Genomic DNA, 21,606 nt, shown 5'->3' on the forward strand with positions numbered 1-21,606 from the left:
AAGGTCATCAGTCCCTAAACTTACACACCACTTAACGTAAATTATCCTAAGGACAAACACACACGCCCATGCCCGAGGGAGGACTCGAACCTCCGCCGGAACCAGCCACACAGTCTATGACTGCAGCGCCTAAGACCGCTCGGCTAATCCCGCGCGGCCGTGCATCACTGATGTCGATATAATCATCACCGTACACAGCTTTCATTCTCCTATGGATTTCAATTGGAGGTATTTCCTCTGCGGTTAGAAAGTCCATTACAGCACGCTGTTTCTCACGCACCGACGAAAATACGTTGCACACCACCATGTTACACGCTACACTTCAGAGCCCTCTACTGGCAGAGGGGTGCAACCTGCGTCAACGAAGAGGGTAGGTCAACCTTGTAATATGCATGACATATAATACGCCAACCGTTATTGAGAACAGATTAAAGTACTCGGAGCATTACTTTTCAACAGGCCTTAGTACAAAGTGAATCAAATACTTGCTGTAGTGTTGGCAGAAGAGCCAACACTGTGTTTCTAGAGGAGGCCGAAATGCACGCGTTTAATTACACGCTGACTGGCGTGAGGTCTGGAACAGGACAATATCTTGAGAATTGCAAATAAAGTACGTAGATGATGTAATACTTAACTTTAATCCACAATTGTAGAACATCTCTCTTGATGATACATGCTTCACATAATAAATATCAATTGAATACGGCGCCTTGCCAGGTCGTAGCAAATGACGTAGCTGAAGGCTATGCTAACTATCGTCTCGGCAAATGAGAGCGTATCGGTCAGTGTAGCTTCGCTAGCAAAGTCGGCTGTACAACTGGGGCGAGTGCCAGGACGTCTCTCTAGACCTGCCGTGTGGCGGCGCTCGTTCTGCTATCACTGACAGTGGCGACACGCGGGTCCGCCGTATACTATCGGACCGCGGCCGATTTAAAGGCTACCACCTAGCAAGTGTGGTGTCTGGCGGTGACACCACACTTGCAATTAAATTTGTACCATTGATCGTCGTTTCGCCTCTTTTTCCTCGTTATAAATTTCTGTTAAGATGTACACACATATCACACAGTCAGCTGTTGTTGCCAGAATTGATAACCTGTATACTATCGGTAAATTTCGCACCATGCATATCCCGAAACATCTAAAATTTGGTGCCATCTTCTTCCTACCGTCTTGTACACCCGCTATACTTATTGGTGTTACAGTATTAATGGCGAGCAGCGTAAAACGTTGAACAATGCATTTCACACTAGTGTGGTTTTCGAGACAAAATTAATTAAAAGAGCGTTACATTTCCATATTAAAATCGCTCTATTTTCGAAATTTAATAATCTGAAAGAGGTGAAAGTGAAAGAAGGAAGGCTAGGATTTCACGACCCATCGACAGGGAGACCATTAACGACGGGGCACAGCTCGTACGACGGATGTAAATCTGCAGTGTCCTTTTCGAAGGAACCACCCTGGTGTTCGCCTCAAGCAAATTAGGGAGACCCTGAAAACATGAATATGCTGGTGGATTTGAGTAGCCGCCCAGCCACTGGTCGGTGTTACTGTGTGACTGTTACAGAATTAGGTTGTGGCGGGGCTGCGAGCACTTTCCTCAGAATCCAGCTTAGCAGCCGAACAACTTTCTCCGGAACTTGACCGCTCCTTTCCGGACCCTTGTCCTCTGAGCGCCGGCTGCGCTTCATGCCGCAGCATCTGTTGCAGGGGAAACACCCCGTGGTCATTATCATTGTTTTCGTGTCTACGCTGAGCTCAGTTTTGTTCACGATATATTTCTTTCACGTTTTTAGCGAACCAGAATTTTTACTGGCCACCGCTTAAGCGTTTCTGGAACTGAAAATAAGTTCTTATTCAGTTATTCATTTCCAGTTTTTCATTTATTTGACAGAACTTGTAGATGCTCCGAGTATTAATTTTACTTTCGATTTACGATTTAAATCAGTTCGTGGGTGACGTTTCTTTTCTCCTCTAGTCAGCCCCACGTCACTTACCACGGTTTTCCCTTCTGACATTGATGTATTAGTATGAGAAATTACAAGCTGCACTGTGGTTAAACTGCAGATTTTCCTATAACTGCTGCTTAAGTCAGATCAAAGGCAACGGCATACCACCTATAATAGGGCCAAGCCTAAGAAAACACTGCGACGTTCAAATCAACCTTCGGTTTGATAACTGTTTTACTATTCTTTGTGCTCTCCTCATTTTGAAGAGTAATATACCATCCCTCTTGTTTTAATCCCTTCTTTGACTCCTCATATTTTGAAGGAGCGGTATTCGAAACCCGTCGAATCACTCTGATGTTCCCAGAATAAAATTTTCACTCTGCAGCGGAGTGGGCGCTGATATGAAACATTCTGGCAGATTAAGACTGTGAAAATTTCATTCTGGTAACAGCCCCCAGACTGTGGCTAGGCTATGTCTCCACAATATCCCTTCTTCAGAAGTGCTTGTCTTGCAAGGTTCGTAGGAGAACTTATGTGTAGTTGGGAAGGTAGTAAAGCTGTGAGATTCGTGCCGCCCCCGGTAGCTGAGTGGTCAGCGCGACAGACTATCAATCCAAAGGGCCCGGGTTCGTTTCCCGGCTGGGTTGGAGCTTTTTTCCGCTCAGGGACTGGATGTTGTTTTGTCATTTCATCCGTATCGACGCGCAAGTCGCCGAAGTGGCGTCAATTCGAAAGACTTGCACCAGGCGAACGGTCTATCCGACGGGAGGCCCTCGTCACACGGCATTTCAGTCGATAGAGCACTTGCCCAAGGAAGGCAAAGGTCCCGACTTCTAGTCTCGGTCCGGTGCACAGTTTTAATCTGCCAGGAACTTTCACCCTGATGTTAATTTTCTGAAGTGGTTTCCGTACAACGGTGTGTTGATTTCTTGAAAAAGGCCACAGACGATTCCTTTTGTCAGCCCTTTCTAATCTAAGCCAGTGCCCGTCTCTGATTGCCTTTATGTCGACGGTACGTTAAACCCTAATTCTCCATTTCTTCTCCATCCTGCTTTAATTATAAAATGTTGTTATTTATTCTTTCGAAGTATGTTCCATTCTGCTTTTGTTTCATTTCCTTGTTTATATTATCTGTTTAACACCGCTTTATATGGCATTAAGCGAGTCCAATACTGAGCACTACTATACAGTTATCTCTTATAGCGCTGCTCAACTGATAACACCTCTCCATGTTCACTTCCTGAAAATCACAATAATTTATCAATTTTGAGGCACCATCATTATTTGCACCGTATTGCGATCACGAATCGCATCAAAAATTACCATTTCATATCAGAGGGAAAGTTGCTGAAAGCTGGTTTCATTGCTCAGTGCTCGTCTTCAACCCAGCGGCGTTGGCGATGATAAGTTAAGTGGGTGGTTCTTACTTTCATATCTTTTGTTAGAATGCAAGTGGAAAAGGGATGCTGGTTTTCTAATCTATTTCACTTTTCATGTTTCGTGAACAAGACATATGAGACGCATTTAAGAACGCACTTTACGAAGACGTAGGTAAAAGTTTACAGTTACCAGTCTCAATATTGTATGTATATTAATTTCGTTGCAATGTCGATAACGTGTGGGCGGCGGTTCGCAAATGAAGTCTCTTTCTTGTAATTGGGTAGTTTCTTTATGTGTGCCTAAATAGGTTCATCTACAGCATGATAGATATAGCTATGTCGTTTTATTGCGGCAATTTAATTCAGTTTCTTTATTTATCGAGTGTAGAATTTGTGGTGAAATATCACATCTTTAAAGAAATAACATTACGTTTTTGGAATATGAAGGAAAGTTCAAGATAAATCGCGGTAATTTCTTAGGTATTTAAAACGTTTTGTAGGATTCGTGCCGTGCAGTCATTAGAAGTTGTTTTAATGACGTTATTTTCAAACAGGTGCAAGTACGCTATAAAATTTTACGTCTCTCACTCAACATGTTTCGAACGCAAATCTAGTTTCAACAGTCGTCATTAGCTTGGTGAAGTCTGGTCGCAAATATGTGCCTTTAACAGTCTCATGCTAAGGACAAGTCGGCTTCAGTCCGGAACCGCGCTGCTGCTACGGTCGAAGGTTCGAATCCTGCCTCGGGCATGGATGTATGTGATGTCCTTAGGTTAGTTAGGTTTAAGTAGTTCTAAGTCTATGGGACTGATGATCTCAGATGTTAATTCCCATAGTGCTTAGAGCCATTTGAACCATATTTGCTAAGGACAAGCACCGTATTCGTCAATATATTACACGCAAGGAAAAAGTGGGTACTAGTCAAGATAATATTAAGGCAAGACAGGTACAAAAACAAAATATGTATTCGTATATTTGAAGCTGTAACCTATTCATAAGACATGGTGTATGTATTTTGTTTTCTTGAAGATGGTGACATACAATTTCTGTTTGTTTCCTCGACGACGATTACAAAATGTCAAACTTGCCACTGAATGCAAGAGATACATGCACATTAACCGGAACATTTCATTTCGTAATGTGGTTGGTAGTCGTGTTTTATGTCCATATGGGATACCCTTGCTGAACTAACTTTACAACTAACTTTACTATGTTATGAACACGATTCGCGGAAAACACAATGATGAGAAGGTTACAGAAAACAGCCGCGAAAGAAGCCTGTAGTGTAGCTATTGGTTCCCTCAACAGTAAAACTGTGAACAGGCAGCGGATGATGAATGCTCCTGCTCGAACTAAAGCTATTTGGGCGTGGACACGTAAATTCAAATCGACATATAGCGTTAGTTCTCCATGTCGTGGCCGACTGCTCCAAGTGAAGAAACCATTAAGCATGGCATGCTACCCACACTTCTACCAACTCAGTCGGACCCAATATAGATAATCTCTATCTGACAAGAAACAAATGTAGTCCATGAAGTGAAGAGTGCTGTTGTTCGATAATGATTTTTGTCACAGAAGGAATAACTTATTTGTCCCTCTTTTCTACGAACAATACGAATATGGTAAAAGAGCCTAAAAGCTTATTGTTCTATATGAGCCAAAATTTATCTAATTTTAGCAACTTGGTCATTACATAGACGTATGTTGGAGGGAGTAGAATTTTTTTGACCCATTTCCTGTTGTTCCTATCATCTAGTTTAATTACAGCGTACCTAGCAGAGGACGAAAACTGAATTTCTGAATCTTAATTTGAACAGTCGTGTTTAAATGCTAGGTCTGAAACTATTCTGCTAGCACAATCATTTATTATTATCCGATTTTGTCAACACGGTGAAGGGTGGTTATCAGTGGCTGGGTAATATTATTAGTAAAAATAGAGTACGATTTTATTGTGGGGTTCAGTGAACTTGTGAGGAGATTGAGGAGGAGGAGGAGATCTTACAAGAAAAGTCGTTTAAAAATCTTAACCAAGGAAATTAATGCGTGAGGAACTATTTTATTACATGCACTTAGGTCATAGGTGTAGTAAGCAAAAAAGTACACCAACATTTTGGTGACTTGGACTGGCCAGAAAACTTAAGAATGAATGAAGAAACATTTCTATTCATTGCACGGAACTAGTGAATGTTTTGTGAGCAGTCTTTGATTGGATACAAGAGCTTTTGCCACCAAAGTAAAGTCGATATAGCAGATATTTAGAATATAGAATTGTTGTTAAACAATTAGATTTTCCTCATTCAGCAAAAGACAAAACAAACAACACACCAAGAAGGAATTACCTGAATGTCATAGGAATAGGTAGATGTGATGTACAATGAAACAAATAATTACAATTTCAGAAAAATTGGATGATTTTGTCAAGAGAAAAAGCTTCACAAACTGAGCAAGTCAATAACGCGTTGGTCTCTGACCCTTCTACAATCAGTTATTCAGCTTGGCAGTCACTGACAGTCTTTGGATGTCCTTCTGAGGGATATCATGCCAAATTCTGTCCAATTGGTGCTTTAAATCGTCAGAATCCCTTAGTGGTTGCGGGTCACTGTCTATAATGCTCCAAACGTTCTCGATTGGAGAGAGATCCGTCGACCTTGCTGGCCGAGAACAGACAGCGTTTGGCAAGCAGTATCGCCGTGTGCGGGCGGACATTACCTTGCTGAAATGTAACCCCAGGATGACTTGCTACGAGGGGCAAGAAAACGGGGCGCAGGATTTCGTCGACGTACCGCTGTGCTCTAGGGGCGCCGCGGTTGACAGCCCGAGGGGTCCTGCTATGAAAAGAAATGCCACCCCAGACCATCACTGCTAGCTGTTGGGCCGTATGGCGGATGACAGTGAGATTTGGTTAACGGGTCTCAGTTCAAAGCGGGACTCATCACTGAAGATAGTTTAACTCCAGTCAGTGGGACGTGTCTGGAGACAGCAGTGGGATACCAACCTGACCGTTGCCCGACATACGGTCCAAAAACCAGGAGTTATGGCTGGGATGCCATTTCTTTTCATAGCAGGGCCCCTTGGGTTGTCATTCGTGACGCCCTTACAGCACATCGGCACGTTGACGGTATTCTGCGGCCCGTTTTGTTGCCCTTCGTGGAATGCCATCCTAGGCTTAAATTTCGGCAAGATAATGCCCGCCCGCATACGGTGAGAGTTTCTACTGCTTGTCTTTGTGCTTGCCAAACCATACAGCCAGCAACGTCTCAGGACCTCTCCCCAATTGCGAACGTTTAGAGCATTATGGGCAGGGACCTGCAACCAGCTGGGGCTTCTGATGATCTAACGCACCAACTGGACAGAATTTGGACGGTTTCCCTCAGGAGGACATCCAACAGCTCTGTCAATCAATCAATGCCATGCTTGCAAAAGAGCCAGAGGTAGACCAGCGCGTTACTGACTTGCTCAATTTGTGAAGCTCTTTCTCGTGAATAAATCATCCAATTTTTCTGAAGTTGTAATCATTTGTTTGTCTGTTCATGCACATCATGCACATCACATCTACAGATTTCCGTCCCATTTGTGTAATTCCTTCGCGCTGCGCCATTTTTTGCTTTTTGTCTCAGCGTGAACGTCATCATTTGTATATCTGTTTCTATCTAATGACGTTAAAATGTGGCTCTGTTCAACTGAGTAACGGAAATTATCAACTCCCCGCTTTTGATTTCTTACAATTGGAAACCACGGTCTCAATAAAACCAAGATGACCAACATCATTTCGGGTAACACTGTTAAGGTAGAATAACTGTTTTCATTTCAAAAAGGTAACGCAAGACAGTATGCTTCGTGTGCTGTCATGAGCTTCCTCGATAAGAGGGTCTTTGAGTGTTGCCCTGACCGGCACGATCGCCAGATCCATCAGCCATTAAAAACATTCAGTCCTGGGCTACCGGAGTACTGGGACACCACCAGTCGTCAACTATTACGATTGACGAATTGTGGTAGGGTGCTGAAGCAGCAGCCAACGATGCACCTGTGTCTGTTATCCAAACTCATATAGACCCAGCCGGGGAAGAGTCGTTGTTGCTGTCAGAGATGATAGATGTCTTTGCTGATAATGCATCCTTTAACCCCCAAACATGTACAAGTTTAATCATTTTTTGCTTCCTACTATACTGATATCCACAATAAGTAAAATTTGTTATTTCCCATATGCTCGTGTTGGAAGGACATGTCTCGATCAGAAGCTTCCATTCACTTGACATAAATTCGTTTCGTCCGCATTAACCAATATTTTAAAAATCAAATAGACACCTGACAGTCTAATCACGGTTCGAATGCGATAGAATATTTACATGGGGCGAATACCGATAGTGGGAGCTGAAGTCTAGGTGCGAAAACAGAGACTTGGGTTTCCAGCGTGGATATTGGTGTGGCACCAATTTCTCGTTTTTCCTTCTTTGCTAGTACACGTGTCGATGATGTTACATGATCATGACCGAACAGAGACGGTATTCAGAAACCGGTTTACGGTAAGGAGCCCGCGTAAACGTAGTGTATATCGCAGTCCTTCCCCAAAAAATGCGACTGTGTATTACTCCAAGAATATCATATGGTATTTTCTGAGTAATTAAACTAGGAGGAAAATCTCATACACGCTTCATTTCTAAGCAACGACTGCGTTCTTTTTGATTCTGCTTCACTGGTACTCGCGCGAATACAAACTGTTCGCAATCCAATAATAAGAGAATCGGCACAGCACACGCTTGCTCTTTAAAGCGGATTGCGGTTGTCCGCCGTATGATGAGGATGCGAGAAGAACCGGTTTGCCGCGGCGGATTTAGCTGGAGCCGTTACTTCACAGAAATGCGAAAGACAGGGCAGCGGCCACAAGGCCGGCACACAACGCCTGCACTGACCCACTAACATGGCGCAGCTTTAAAATTTACCCAGGGACGCGGCACTCCTGCTCACTTTGTTCTCAACCTTAAAATTACCGTTTATTCCAAGCATCTCACGTCCCGAGCCTTACGTCGCGCTTAACAGAACACCGCCTTACTTCGGCTGCTAGCTACTCGTTTTGAGCTAATTGTCTACGGGGAAGTCACTATTCGCGTCCGTGTGTGCTTGAACAGTAATTGCATTTTGAGAATTCTGCCTCGGGCAAAACAGAATTTCTCGTCTTTCTTTCTTTGCTCACACACGTGTCGGTGATGTTACATGGTCATCATCAGTAGGTTTCCCTTTACTCAACTTAAAAACTCATTACATTCTTCATTTCTCTATCTGTCCTGTGCAGTACAGCCGGCGTTTTAAGACAGATTGTCATCTGCAGGTTTGTTGTTGCCAGTGGTGGTTTTCATGTTGTTACCAGCCTTTCAACTGTATTCGCAAAACGTAAGGGAGACGGGGCTCGCTTAGACACGGGTCACGTTTACGCAGAGCACTTTTCACAGAAACCATTCCTGCTGGAGCGGTAACGACTGTGGAAGATTAGTACTACCATCTACTGAGGGCTCTCACAAAGTTCACGGCTCTAGTTGAAAGGATGTCTTAGTTCAAAGAACATATTTGTGTTTTGTGCAAGGTGAGTAAAATTTGTTGCTAAAATATCGAAGCTCTTAGGGAACATTCCTTTTACAATTCAGAATAGATAAATACATGATAGTTTACAAAAGATTATTCTACTTTACGAGGCACATTTGTATAATCTGAAAGTCAGAAATTTAGCACTGTAGTTTCGAAACTAATTCAAACATGGTGATGGCTCAAGTTTACGCACTATTTTGCATTGCCATCCTAACTGATACCCCACTGAACGAAACTTTAAGACAACAGCAGTTGGAAACGCAACCTAAAAAAACGAAGGCACAGGAGAATAAGAGATGGAAATTACTAGAAAAGGTATTTGTACCTCATGAATCTCGAGGAGGAAGAATTAATTATATGACAGCAAGGACTGATAGGAGCAACAAATTTCTAGAAGCAAGAACACGGAAAATCTTGATTAGGTCACCTCCTGACGTGATCGTTGAGCGTTCGGCCCAAAAGCAGGATTTCACACGGGAAATCTCCATGCTCTCCTGTCTTCTGCTATCCTCTTCAGGTCCATGTAATTTCCGCTTCTCTTTATGACGTGTATCAGCTTGAATCTTATCTTTCTTCTCAGTCTACTGTCACAAAGCAGTCCTTCCAAGGCGCCTGTTAGCAATCACTCCCGTCTCAACCAAAGTTCCATCCAGCTCTTCTTCCTTTCTCTTATAACCTGCAGCAGTCTGACGAAGAGGATGAAAACTGCCTTTGTATTTCCTGCTTGACACGACATAACCAATCGAAAAGAAATCAGGAGTGGGTTTAGGGCCTTTGATGTAAAATGTGGGATCACAACGATTGTGCCAGGAAACAATATATTTTATGTGCATAAATTGGAGTTAACATTCAAACTTCTATGTAGGCCACATTGTGCTGACGGGTGGAAGTTCGCCAAAACATTTGTTTTCTGCCAGTATAATGTTTGTAATATACTATTTTAAGTCCGTAATTTTGTTTACTATAAATAAAAAACAATATTTTGAAAATTTTAGTGCTGTATTTTGTTTGGTCATTATTATGCCGTTTAATATGCGCAAACGTGCCCGCATAGGTGCATAAACTTGCACCATACCCGGGGCACGCTTATGCACTCGACTTGAGCCTATATAAAATTATTTTGCACTCTTACGTGTAATGTTAAGTTGGAAGTATTACATACCAAGTTATAATTTAACACCAGTTCTATAAGACTAAATAAATCTAAAAAAAAAGGAAATCCACATAAACGTGCCCCGGCCTCTCCTACTGTTTCAATGTTAACGGTGCGTTCATCTGAATGTATCGTCACTGAAACAGTACGTAGACGTATGAACAAGCTGCAACTGGCGAAATGGTGACAATCATCAAAACTAAAGAACAACATCAAAAATTGGTAGAGTGCTGAAGCACTATCACATTCGAGTCCAGGCACCGGGATTCATGACAACTCATCTCCGACTTTGCAGAACATGGCACGTCTCCAGTGAATTTCCTTTTCTTTTGCTCAGCCACAAAATGTGTTACTTCTCTACATTTCCCAGATTTTCATTGGTTGTGTAATGGTCTGCGACCGGTTGCTGTGTCTGTGTTTGTCATGGTGACCTTTTAGTTACAAGTTATCAGCCACTCATCGCTATCATTTCGGTTGTTTCTTATTTATTTTTTATTTTTTTGTTGTCTTAGCGATACCTTTCCTGTGCTAGAAAAAAAAGCATGTATCACTTACAAGAACATAGAGATCGTGGCCAAACGATATATGGAACTCTTGTAACGAAACAAATAAAGTCTCGTCATAAACTATATGCTGACATTGTAAGGTAAATCTACTCAGCATTCGCTTTTACAAAGATGGAAAAAGCTCTAAAGTTACATTAAGTCTACCCGTACGATTCGATAGTTCTGAATCAGAATCCATATGGCGTCTCACGACTTGAGGAAGTGTTGAGCTAAAATCCACGTCTAATCGACCGTGTCAATTTCTAAATAAAGTAAGCCGGCAACGACAGCTCCTCAGAGGCAGGGAAATCGAACGGAGCAGCTGCGGTTAACGTCGCCATTTAATGCTCTGTTTGCAATTTCGAAGACGTGTTACTGGAACGTGCGGTAAACAGTGACGAATCCACAGGTTGTCCAGCTTCCAATAGATCGGCGGGAATATGAAAGGAAGAAAGCGGAAGCAGCGTTTAACGTCTTTTCCACTCATAGCAGACCGGGGACAAGCTCCGATTGGACGAAAAAATCAGCTGCTACCTTTCCGCAGGAAACACGCCGACATCTTCCTGAATCGATTTAGAGAAACCATCTTGATTTAGGCTTTAAGTGTTCTTCCTCTGCCACATCATGATAATTGTGCCATAGACAGGTCTCGGTCAATTAATTTTCCAAGAATCCCCAGCTGTGTCTGTGACCCATCCACAATGACATCGTCGTCAACGGGATGTTAATTTCTTCCTGTCTTCCCACTCTAAGGAGATGGTTTTGCTTGCCGTGGGTTGTAAGAGATACTACTATCGATAACAATATGAATCATCGCTTTTTCGCTGAGCGCGCCTTTTCCCGGCAGGGGCACTGTATTGTACCGTTCTGTATTGTATTACTGTTACATTCAACAATGCCCAAAGCGCTTGCGGCCACGTGCCAGAATGTGAGGTGCGAGCCGTTTGGGTTTCGCGTGCAGCTGAGCAGCACCAAAAAATGACTTTCATTTTGAACGGTTTCCTAATAGCAAGAAATACGAGCTTGGAAGTTTTCCGTCGATTGCTTAGGCAATACTGAACAACAATTACGTTTATTCGCGAAGGCTGTGCGCAATTGCACACGAAATCAATGGACAAAACAGTATCGTCATTCTTAGTCAGTAGCATCCGTTGGCGGAAAAACAATATTTGAAAAGTTATAAAGGCTACCGTTCACAGTTATAGAGTGATAAATTACTATTGACAAATAGTACAGCAACGGCAAACTTCATTGTGGAAGTGGAACAAGAATTTAACTGTTAATACTAGAATGGCGATTCTATGAAGTGTGTTACTTACGAACTCAGTACATGAAGTGAAATGGTATGTACTGTTATCCTTTTCACAGCGTCATTTTTCCACCAAATTTGAGAAACATTAATATTCGAAAAGAGCCCCGTGTTTTCGTTTTAGGCAAAACAGTCAGATCTTGCGTGAAGCATGTTCTCTCTGTTAACCAACACTCACCCAGGCCTGATCACCGCAAATTATACTACTGCAATTAATCGTGAGAAAAAAAATAGAGGGGAAGCGAGATTATATGTCCCACATACATACCTGGAGTTTACGGTTCAAATGGCTCTGAGCACTATGGGACTTAACTTCTGAGGTCATCAGTCCCCTAGAACTTAGAACTACTTAAACCTAACTAACCTAAGGGCATCACACACATCCATGCCCGAGGCAGGGTTCGATCCTGCGGCCGTAGCGATCGCGCGGTTCCAGACTGTAGCGCCTAGAACCGCTCGGCCACCCCGGCCGGCTGGAGTTTACGGACATGGGCTCGGAAACGCGTTATTTCCCTGTTACAGCTCATTTTCTACTCGTGTTCATAATCACATTAATCGTGGGAAATACACAGAACAGAACATACCAAAATTAAAAGAAATGTTTTCTTACATAAAATGTTCAAAATCCCCCTGCGTTTGTTCAGAATATAAAACAAGTTGTAATTCGTAGGTTCAGCGCCAGTGTTTGTTGTTCCAATTGAGCGAATGCAATACTGACATACGACTAACTGCATTGGATGTGCTGACATGCGGCTAACTTCATTGCTCTACTAGCATCAAGCACGTAGCATCAACTGTTTAATGTTCGTCTCGTACTTAGTTTCTGGTACAGTGCTATGGAAGTGTACTCAAATGCGGATTTGGCAGACGCCCATTTTCTGCACGAATTGGAAGGTGATAATGGCCGTAGTGATCAACGTTTGTGTGGGGGAGAGATTTCGAGAAAGACGATGCGTGGAAAGGAGGACGTATGAAGTAATTGATCGACGTCTTAGGGAACGAGGGACGTTTCAGCCTACTACTCGAGACTGGGGGACGGCTAGAAAGACGAGAACACCTCAGCTGCAGAAGGAACTTCCTTATGCGGTTAACGAAAACCCTGGTTCAGCGCAAGACAATTCAAAAATGGTTCAAATGGCTCGGAGCACTATGGAACTCAATTGCTGAGGTCATTAGTCCCCTAGAACTTAGAACTAGTTAAACCTAACTAACCTAAGGACATCACAAACATCCATGCCCGAGGCAGGATTCGAACCTGCGACCGTAGCGGTCATGCGGTTCCAGACTGCAGCGCCTTTAACCGCACGGCCACTTCGGCCGGCTCGCAAGACAATTAACTGCAACAAGTAATGTTGGCCTCATGACTGTCTGGAGAGTGCTACATGAGAACCTCTTGATCCGCACCATGTGTAGAAACTCAGCTTTAACATGGAAATAAAGCGTTTCTGGACCCATGTCCATATAACATACTTTCCTCCTCTCTGAGTGGGGAATGTTCCTTGGAAGTTTGGCCATGCCTTTCTGTTACACTCTGTATACGGCTGCAATAGCCCCGCCAGATATCCGGAAAAATATCCCATAGTGCTCAGAGCCATTTGAACCGTAAACTCCAGGTATGTATGTGGGACATATAATCTCGCAAAAGCGTATCACATCTAGGGGAAGCAAACAGAAAAGTAGCGACTTAAATCTAGAAAGAGCGTTCTACAACTGCCTGTGAAGTCAAGACCACACTCAAAAGAGTGAGGGAACAAAAATGAACTGTGCGTTTTTGCTACCCCTTGAGACGACAGGCTAGTTGGCGACGTGGAGGACGAATCGAGGACATGCAGATCTATTGACTGAATCAGATTGCGAGCGGCTGGAACGAAAGACAACTTAATAAAATAAGGACTGCTTCCAGCTGATAGCAACAATGCGGCGAAACGCAAACTGCAGCACATCTCCCACAATGTCTCCTAGACCTAACAGGCTCAGCTAGCGACCTTATAAGAGGAACCTGTCGTTCATCGAAGAAAGCCTAGCTTTATGTCGTCTAAAAAATCGGTTTTGTTTGTTTATTAGCGGTATGTCTAAGATAGGCTTATAACTTATTTGTCGAACTGTGTTAGTATACTATATACTGAAGTTAAATGAATACAGTAGTCGATCCTTTGCCAATGAAGCTAAATGAAGCTACTAAATTCCGATGACTAATGGAATTTGTTGGTCATTTTCTGATACTTTTGCGTAACAGAAAATAATATGTTCACGCAATTACTTTAGAAAACAAAGGTAAACACCAAAAATTAAACTCCTCAGAGAAAACCAATCAGGCAGGTTTATAACTACAATAATTTTCTATAATTGCTATTACGTTCTTCATTTCCTATCAGAACAACGTCCAGTTTTGCGAACAGCAAATTTAATTTAATTTTCTATCTCTCCTTATACGCAACAGGCATGTACTAGCGTTTATGAAAATTGCAACACCAAGAACTAAACATAAAATTGAAATGCACTTTATAGCATTGATGAGGCAATGATAACACACAAATGATTATGATTACAGTACAGTACTTGATCTCCTTCTAAACGTTGTGGCATGCGATCAGAGGCCTCTTATGAGTTCTTGAGAAATTTCCCTCTACAGAAATCAAATTATTTCACAAAACATGAACAGTGACTGGCAGAAGACATGTTTTAGATGGGTGACATTCTGGCGAATGCGCATGACAGGGAACCAGTTGAACCTGTCGTTCATCGAAGAAGGCTTATGATTTCTTTGTCAAACGTGGCCGAGCACTGTTCTGCTAAAATATGGTGTGTGAAATTACGTGAAAGTGGAGCAGTACAACGAGCTCTAAAACCTCTGAGATGCAATGGTTGAGGTTCATAGTACCCAAAATAGTCAGAAGTTGATATCATACGATGTACCATTCTGTGTCTCAAATCATCACACGTGTCATCTTGTCACACTGCCGCACAGCTGTGCAGGTATGTAGATTGCGGTTGGCACTGTAGAATGTAAGTCTAATACCGCTGTCACTGTGGGACAGATTGAAGTGTTACTTGGAAAACACTACGATCAACCTACAAAGGACGCGTCTACGTGACAGTTAAGCGAGTAGTGTTTTTGCCACAAGCCCAGTTCGCAAAAGAGGGCGTAGAACAGTCGACGCAGGCATGTTCATATTCAGTGTCGAGTACTGCGGACTAAGCTGCACGATCTGTTAAACCCTTTGCTAAAGACCGGTTCACGTCTCATGCGCAATGTTTAGAGGGCAGCACGTGTTGCAGTGTACCGCCAGATGGCCAGAAGACCACACAAGGGACGCGGCGTCTGCTGTTCAAGCACCTTGATGGTAAAGCAAGGTAGGCCTGAGGAAGCACTGCCTCAACGCCAGATAAGGGAAGCCAAGCCCGAGATCAGACCTAATGGAAGCAGGCAAGCCTCAGCGAGCCATGGATCTAACCACTCTCTGTCCGGACGACGACTCGGCGTGAAAGACCACAATCTCCTCACCTCGTCATAAGCAGAAAATCCCGCCGCTCCAGGTGGGCGATGTGGTGGTCTGTGAGTCCGGTGCCAAGGTTAACGCTATGGAGCACGCGTCTGCAGAAAATTTCACGCCTATCGACGTCCCAGACACTGACGACCGTATCCAGCAGGTGGCCGAGCTCCTACCAATATTCCTGACTGAGTCATCGATAGTGTCACAGCAGACGAAGTACAGGTGCAACTTCAGACAAGGAAAGTTGGTGGTTCCGACCTGTTAACGAACCTGATGCTGCGGAAGATGCCAGAACATCTTGAAGCGCATTAGATTGTGGGTGCAATAGCATCATTCAAACCGGAATCTTTCCAACAGTGAGAAAGCACGTCGAGGTAGTAGCAATACCTTAGGCTGGTAAGGATCTTCGCCCCCTCAAGAATTATCGACCTGCAGTGTCGAAGGTTTTCGAGAGGCTGTACACAAACGCCATGTGGAAGCTGCTCGCCTACTCCCTGAGAAGAAGAAATGCCGCAGTCCATCAGCTTCTGAGACTAATCGAAGAAGTGAAGGAGTCACTCGAGCGACGGGAATACTTCGGGTTAGCGTTTCTGGACGTATCGAGTGTATACGACTGCGTACAGAGCAAGGGCCTGTTGTACAAAATCATTGTGCATAGGATTCCAGCCTCGCAGATGGGTTTACTGAAATCCTACTCGGAAGAGAAAACCTTCCCTGTCAGGACAACGGACGGCCTGTCCACAGAGCGCTGGATTCTGGTGGGAGACCCACAAGGTTCGGAACTCAGTCCCTCGTTGTATACTCTGTATAAAGCGGATTTGCCATCGTGGCCACTCGTGCAGCTCGCTCTGCAGACCGATGACACGCCGCTATACACACGAACGACGAGTTTTCAGCTTCTGCAGCGGAGACTCCAGACCACCTGAGACGACCTGGGATCATGGGATGGAGATTGGCCTTCAGTGCAATGAAGAGCCAAGCATTCCTCGTAGCGATACTTACAATTCCCGTGGACTTGAGGCAATTAGGCGTACTGGGCGGACCTGTACAATAGGGAAGATGACCAAGAACCTGGCTATCACCCTCTACAGGCGTCTTACGTGGTTCCAACACGTCGAAGAACTGAGGGGAAAAGCTTTGAGGCAGCTACGCTAGCTATATTTGCTATTAAACCTGACGTACACACTCTCATAAGACCTCATTATCAAAGTTGTTATCGGTAAGACGCTACTGCACCCAATTTTGTAGTGTGGAAGGTCAGCCCCGACACCCATATCGACCGCCTGAAAATCGTGTCCTCGAACTCCGTTTGGACCTATGTCGCGATTTTCCGGAGGCGGAACCTCATCAGGTAGGCGGAACACCTTACCTGCGGGAGAGGTTTGGTCGATCAGCAAGTGGTTTCTACGAGAAATGTAGAACGTCGCATAACCGACAAATGCGCAACCTGAGCACCAGGGTATAGAGCCACACCTGCTGGCGGAATAACATGGTGCTGTAACATTCTAATGTAGATTTTCTTCCGTTTTTTTTTCAGATTCTCACAAGAAAGGACATTCGTAGAAGGAAAGAATAACTGAAACGGACACCTAACGACGCAAGCAGCAGTACGTAGGGCTAAGCCTTCATCGAAGATCGGGAGAAGAGTACCTCCTGTAAAGACGATTGAGTCGTTGTGCGGATATGATGGCGGCTATCCTTTGCTGTGGCTACGTGACATGTTCCAGTGCTTGCATGCGACACTCGTCTATTTATTGGTTCCACACCGTGTTCACAGTCCGTACACTGGTTTCCCAATACCTCTTCTCGTTGGTCATGTTTTCTTTTCTTTTTTCAAACTCGACATTCCGGCCCTGATGATAATCAGATACTGATCGACTGCTGTGTTATCTTCTGCCAATGGGGTCATTTGGGTGCAGTACAGAGGGATATTGTGTCAGCATACCGCTCTCCCACACGTTGTCAGCTTCCCAGCAGCCGCTACATCCAATTCAAGTAGCTCTTCAGTTTGCTTCACAAGGATGAGTGCTCCCTAACAGTGCCAGGAACAGAACCAAGGTCCTCCTCGTGGCAATAAGCTACGGAGATGGACTACTGGCTGTCCAAATAGTCCAAAATCTATCCTGAAAATGCTTAGCTCTCACAGTCGTGTTGTGCTCCATGTAAACGTTCTACAGCATTTGAATCGCGACTGGGTATCAGGTAGCTAACTGCTTTGTAAAATGTTGGTTAAAGTGAAGGAAGTGACGTTTTGTTGCGTAAAGGAAAAGAAGAAGTGTTTGAATGACCGATAAATTAGACATTTCCTTTATTCGGTTGAAGAGAATCTCATGTTAATGTTATCAGATTGGAAGATACATGATGATATATTTGTTGGATTAACAAAATCTAACTGCTTATCAACAGCTCTGTATCTCGCACAAGGCGAAACGTAAAGATGTGGTCAACCCAAAGGCTAGTTTGAACACCACAGTGCTTTATTAGGCATGATCCTGTTGCTGGTGATATCTCCACGACTTTTTCCGATCTTTAAACTGACTTACCCAACCAACTATTGGCGGACATACAGTTTAACGTAGACTGCAAACCGTAGAGCACCTCGGTATTTGTCCGCAGCTCGTGGTCGTGCGGAAGCGTTCTCGCTTCCCGCGCCCGGGTTCCCGCGTTCGATTCCCGGCGGGGTCAGGGATTTTCTCTGCCTCGTGATGACTGGGTGCTGTGTGATGTCCTTAGGTTAGTTAGGTTTAAGTAGTTCTAAGTTCCAGGGGACTGATGACCACAGATGTTAAGTCCCATAGTGCTCAGAGCCATTTGAACTTTGAACCTCGGTATTTTTCATATTAACAAATAATTTCCAGAGGGGAGAAAAGTAATAAGTGATTGAAAAAAATTCTAGGATGAACTGGGAATCGAACCCTGGACTATGGGATTTGTAGTGTGTCATCCAGCTACACTTGTGGTTAACTTGTAAACTATGTAGCCACTCTTTCTTTCAGCCTGCCGCACACAATGGTTACTGGTGACGTTAATCCTGTACGCAGCAGCAGGAATGTCTCGAAAACATTCATTCCGAGACTCCAAAATGTTGGAATACAATAATGATTTACCAATAATCACTTCCCACTGTTTTAGGCAACGCACGTGATCCAGATGGGTGTAACCAAACAGTTTGGCACGCATTAACTGCAGTTGATAAGATTTTTAAAAAAAATTCTTGAAAAATCTCCTTTTTATTCTTAAGAGCTTATGGAAATATTAAGAAGTTACTGATAACCTCACCTCATCGCGCTGATGAAATTGGAACTACGTATTTAAAGACACCATTCATGTAGAACAACTGAAACGCTGAAAACCGATATTTGACTGGGCTTGCAAACTGTATTCATGCGTAAAATGTAATCTCGATAGCGAAAACAGGTTTCCGAAATTCGATTTTGATCATCCGCAAGTTGTGTCGCATTTAAACGCAATATGCCTTGCACAAACCAAAATGTCACGAAATGACCAACACGAACATTATTCTCCGTTCGAACTTACTATGTAACATAGGCAGGCGGTTTGATGTTGGTTCCACGATGTAGCTTAGTTTGAGGCTTTTCACTCAGTAAGCTAGACGTAACACGGACGCATCAGAGGCCACTGCTTGGTCCACGTGGTGCCACATCTGTTTGCTGTCTTAATCCCTTATTACAGTTTTATTCATCTACCGATAACTGATTGTCGTAGGTGACTGTCTCTAGGTACTGAGGTTTTCACAAACGTGAGTGTGCAATTATTCGGTTAAGCTAATAAACACTTTTAACAGGTGTTTTAGCATCAAAAAGAACAACTATTTGCAAAATACAAGGACCTGAATTCCCATAATTTATGCAAGCACGGTTGCTGTGAGAGTTTCAGAACCAAACGATGATTACTGAACATCCAGTTTACTTTACAAGCTTACAATACTAATGATGATTCACTTTAGATATTAGTTGAACCTGTAATGGTCACTTGACCTGGTAATCCGTACTCTCACTTTCCTTAATTCGTTCCTTACTCCGCCATCTTCTTCTTCTGCTTCTTCTTCCTATGGTTATTATTATTATTATTATTATTATTATTATTATTATGGTCATTACTGTGCTATAAAGACGTAATTACCCTGGAGGAGAGAGACTACAGTTAAGAATATTATCGTGAAAGCCAGCTATAACATACGTGAATAAAACCAGACATCCGGAATTGACCAAAGACTCTTCATCTGACAGAAACAAAAAGCTTCACAGAATAAAAGAACGCACTGAAAAATAGTTAAAAGAATAAATCGGCACTATGAATAAAAAAGAAAGAAACCGTTGACAGACAGAGCAAAATCGAGCATCTGCACACAAGGCGATACATGCAGACTGTGCAGCATCTCTTTTCGACTGTCGGCTAGATGCTGCGATGTATGTAAATATATGGAAATCACTGAGCACCACTCTACAGGATTTGTCTGGGTGAGAGTGCAAAAACTGGACGCCTACTAGGGCCGGGGTTCTAGCCTACTGCCCGCAACACTCGCCAAGCTGCCGGTACTCGGAAGAAGATATTGGCGCATGAAATTTCGCTGTAGGATATAAACATTCGTTGCTTTGTTCTGTGAACGTTTACAGTACGGCAGGTCTTGTCATGGGGAAAGCCTCGTCAGAGAGGTCCACCGCGTGAGCGTCTTGGGAAGTGATTCCAGTGGTGGTTTCCCGTTGCCTTCCACTGATGATGGTGAATTGATAATGAGGACAACACAACACCCAGTGCTTGAGCGGAAAAAACCTACAACCCAGCCGGGAATCGAACCCGGGCCCCATGGCGTGATATTCCGCCGCGCCGACCACTGAGCTATCGGGGCGGACAACAGGTGAAAATTCTAGATTCTGAAAGTATTGTAAACAAGCATATTCATTATTGTGGAGTTCTGAAACCGGTAACAGTAACAAAACTTAGCTGTGACTCAGAAAAATTTGCTATAAACGTCATTATAATGTATCCGTATTTCCTTCTTGCGACTGGACTAGATCGTCCTTTTTCATACGTAAATTTGTTACCAACACTGAAGTACACGAATTTAATTAATTACTAACCAAACGAAATTTAACTCGAAGATGTAACGTTTATCTGAAGAACCATAAATCCACTACAGTGCAGTAAAGAATTTTTTGAACAGAGTTCCAGTGAATGTGTATGTCGAAGAGCTTCCCTCGGAAGACTCATTGAAAATAGTTCCCACAGCAAGAAAACAATCTGACGATACGTTACAAAGAGAGCACTTCATCGCACTTCTAAATATTCATTAAGTATGCCTTCCCGAGGATCGATACAAGATTAAGAACATTTGAAAATTCTGTGTACCTCCTCAGCATGAGAGCTCCGTAATCCCAGCTAAATAACTTCATACAGCAAAATAAGGCAGATTTCAGATACGTCATGGCTGCCAAGATGTGTGTGCTGCGTGCTTCAGTGCTTCAGGCAGCGTATTGTTGCGGCATGACGCTGCCCCTCTCAGCCACATGTTAATGTATTCCCAGGACGCATCGTCTGACAAATCATCATTAAATTCGTCGGCCGTCATCCGCTGTTCTCGCAACGTCTCTCATATAATTGCACAGTGGTTGAAACACCGTATTCGTGATCTGGAGGATCATGCCGTAAATCGACGTACTGTCATCCTGAAACATTTTTGTCGAATTCCGGATGACTCCTGAAATCGGCGTTTGTCGCGCAGTAATCTTATCCAACTAAGGTGGTGGTCAATCTTTAAAGACGTTGATGTCAACAAAATATTCTTCAAATCTTATGTCCTTTTTTATCTCTCTCTAGGTATTGCCATTAACCTCATTTTTCACTCCAAACTACATTTGTCACTGTCATCTCAACTCAGAGACATACAACGGACTGCAGAGGTTTGATGTAGCACAGTATGGTCATTAACATGATTTTCTGAAACATGCACCAGAGAGTTCTGACGTGTTTGAAGAGGAAACGTGACGGCGTAACTAAAGCAGAGACATAAAAATGAGTAACGCACTACAGCACCAAATAATGCAATAATGCACTGCCAGAGACTTGTGTCTACTGACCGTAGTGTGGTTAGCGTAGCAGCTTTCTCCGCACCTATAATACGTAGACAGCTCAACACAGATTATTTGGCCCAACGACAACGTGGATGCAGACGCACGCGT

At 43.4% G+C, this 21,606-nt stretch overlaps 1 protein-coding gene across 1 annotated transcript in view; it reads right to left on the bottom strand.

Annotated features, from left to right (window-relative positions):
• Positions 1-21,606, bottom strand: part of LOC124722163 — a 483,207-nt gene that overhangs the window by 460,579 nt on the left and 1,022 nt on the right. The window lies entirely within an intron of this gene.

The sequence above is a fragment of the Schistocerca piceifrons genome, chromosome X (genome assembly GCF_021461385.2).
Source record: "Schistocerca piceifrons isolate TAMUIC-IGC-003096 chromosome X, iqSchPice1.1, whole genome shotgun sequence".
Classification (NCBI taxonomy): Eukaryota; Metazoa; Arthropoda; class Insecta; order Orthoptera; family Acrididae; genus Schistocerca; species Schistocerca piceifrons.